The 3,172-nt window shown below is 48.8% G+C and overlaps 1 non-coding gene across 1 annotated transcript; it reads right to left on the bottom strand.

Moving 5' to 3' along the window:
- Positions 1-911: 911 nt before the first annotated feature.
- Positions 912-983, bottom strand: TRNAM-CAU. The gene has a single exon. It is a non-coding gene; the product is annotated as a tRNA-Met (tRNA).
- Between the last annotated feature and the right edge of the window lie 2,189 nt (positions 984-3,172).

Here is a 3,172-nt window from a genome sequence, read left to right on the forward strand (position 1 = left end):
TTCCATTTAAATGCTATCAACACTCTGATCCAAAATTATTTACTGTAGCTAGTTGTTCTGTAATATGTTTGCTACCAAAACTACATCCGAAACACATCGCCTTTTGCTTGTGGGGATAAACAAGTGTAATATCACATCTCTTTATTCTTGAGTTTGCATCTGGAACATTAAACTCTTGTATATTAACAATTCACGGTAATATTTATTCTTTATATTAAAGAGACATTAAAGGTCTAGAGTTTTATAAAACAAGCCTGTAACACCATCCTGTTTCCCCCCTTCACCCTCCTTTCCCAGAGGATTTTGACTCAACTCATTCTGTTTTCTTCCTGCTTTGTCTCAGTTTTCTTTATTATTGGTCACTGGATCATCATTTAGTAACGATCGAGAAGACAAATCTAACATAGAGGATCATTAGGAAAGGAAGAGAGAACAGTACAGAAAGCATTGCTATGATTCTAGTTTGCTCACATAGAATCACAGAATGGTTTGGTTTGGAAAATTGGTTTGGAAGGGACATTTAAAGCCCATCTCGTTCCAACCCCCCTGCCCTGGGCAGGGACACCTCCCACCAGACCAGGTTGCTCACAGCCCCATCCAACCTGGCCTTGACCACTCCCAGGGATGGGGCAGCCAAACATTGGATGGGGCAGCCACAGCTTCTCTGGGCAACCTCTGCCACTGCCTCACCACCCTCACTGGGAAGAATTTCTTCCCGATATCTCATCTAAATCTTCCCTCTTCCAGTTTAAAGCCAACACCCTGAAGTCCTTCTCCTCAGGGCTGCTTTCAATCCATTCTCTGCCCAGCCTGTATTTGTGCTTGGGATTGGCTTTGTTGAACTTCATGAGTTCGCACGGGCCCACCTTTCCAGCCGGTCCAGGTCCCTGGGGAAGAAAATAATAACAGCCTAGCAGAGGATGGTTTCGATCCATCGACCTCTGGGTTATGGGCCCAGCACGCTTCCGCTGCGCCACTCTGCTGCTCTGCTGTTTGCGAACTGCACATCATGAGAACTGTGCTCACATCTCCAAAAGACGATACCAGAACCTGACAGGCTCAGAGACGGGCAGGATGAACACTAAATATATGGAACGATTTACATTTAAGGAGTGGCTTGAATTGTTCTGCTTCACAAAGAGACGACTTACAGAAGATATGCTAACAGAGCTGTGAAATGATGAGTGGGAAAGGTGGACCCTGTGAGTCGAGAGAGAGGGTGTTCACCTCTCTTCCAGGACAAGAACCAGGAGCTGTCAAATGCAAACGGTGCTCGAGATGCAAAATGTGTGCAGGGGGACTGAACAAGCGCTTGGCAGAAGGACCCATCAGAGCTACAGATAACCTATGTCGGGCTCAGGAAACCCCCTGAACTGAAAAGAGATGGAGATTGGGCGAGTACTCCCAGGGGAGTACAGCGAACATTTATATATATACTTGCATTGCTCCTGCTTTTCACGATGCACTGATTGTCACTGCTGGAAGCAGGGTACTTTGGAAAACAAATCCTCAGTCTGAGCCAGCACAGATACAATAGAATAGAACAGGACAGAACAGAACAGAATAGAATAGAACAGAATATTGTCAGTTGGAAGGGACCTGCAATGATCATCTAGTCCAGCTGCCTGACCACTTCAGGGCTGACCCAAAGATAAAGCATGTTATTAAGGGCCTCGTCCAAATGCCTCTTAAACAATGACAAGCTTGTGGCATTGACCACCTCTCTAGGAAGCGTGTTCCAGCGTTTGACCACCTAATGGACCTTCTTAATGTCCAGTCTAAACTTCTCCTGGTGCAGCTTTGAACCATGCCCACACATCCCGTCACTGGATACCAGGGAGAAGAGCTCAGCACCTCTCTCTCCACCTCCTTTCCTCAGGAATCTGCAGAGAGCAGCGAGGTTGCCCCTCAGCCTCCTTCTCTCCAGACTATAGAAACCCAGAGCCCTTAGCCCATTCCTTCCAGCCCTGTCACCACCTTTGTTGCCCTCCCCTGGACACATTCAAGCACCTTCAAATCCTTCTTAAATTGTGGGGCACAGAACTGCACACAATACTCAAGGTGAGGCCACACCAACGCTGAATACAGCGGGATAATCCCCTCTTTTACCTGGCTCTGGCTGGTTATGCTGTGTTTGATGCACCCCGGGATGGGGTTTGCCCTCAGGGCTGCCAGGGCTCGCTTCTGGCTCCTCTTGACCTGCTGCCCACCAGCACCCCCAGATCCCTCTCTGTAGGGCTGCTCTCCATCTCCCAATTTATAGTTGTGCCTGGCTTTACTCCGTCCTAGGTGCAGAATCCATCATTTCGACTTCTTACATTTTATCCCATTAATCATAGCTCCAGTCTATCTAGATCCCTCTGCAAGGCCTCTCGTCCCTCAAGAGAGTCAACAGCACCTCCCAGTTTGGTATCGTCAGCAAACTTGCTAACGGTGCATTCAACTCCTGCATCCAGATCGCTGATAAATACACTGAACAGAACGGGCCCTGGAACTGAACCCTGAGGAACACCACAGGCGATCGATTGCCAGCCAGATGTAGCCCCGTTCACTGCAGCCCTTTGAGCTCTGCCCTTCAGCCACCTCTTCACCCAGCACGCCGCGATCCTTTCACGTGGCACATCCTTCCATACTTAAATCTTGTCTCTATGGTCCTGTTATCTTGCTCATATACGTCCCTGCACCCTCTTCTGCTGCTTTTTCCCAGCTCAATCCTTGCAGTAATACCCGAATTTTGTTATTTCTGTCTCCCTGCCCGAATTAGATACAGCCTTTTCTTCAGCAGGGTCACACTTTGATGGTACGGCTCCACAGGCATCCTCTGTACGGGAGGGACTAGTGGCCTTGCTTAATTTCTACCTCTCTCCTGACAACCCAGGCAGCCTGTGATAAGCCAAATTCGTACTGTCCCTCTGCGACTGCTCTATGTGATCATTTCTGGGTATGTGACTCAAATCTGTGGAAAAAAAGCCAGGCAAACCACGGCGCAAGAGAGGAGACTCTGCCTGTGGCCGCCATTGCTGTGCTAAGTACCATGTAAATTATAAATTATTAGAAACACATGAACTGGGTCCCGACTGGACCACGTCGCGATCAAGGGCACGTTTCCACCCTGAACCCCCAGGAGTTTGTGAGGCAGCAAGGGGCGGCTGCAGCTCCCCGCAGGCCCGGC

Source organism: Cariama cristata, unplaced genomic scaffold, assembly GCF_000690535.1.
Source record: "Cariama cristata isolate BGI_N322 unplaced genomic scaffold, ASM69053v1 scaffold4084, whole genome shotgun sequence".
NCBI lineage: Eukaryota > Metazoa > Chordata > Aves > Cariamiformes > Cariamidae > Cariama > Cariama cristata.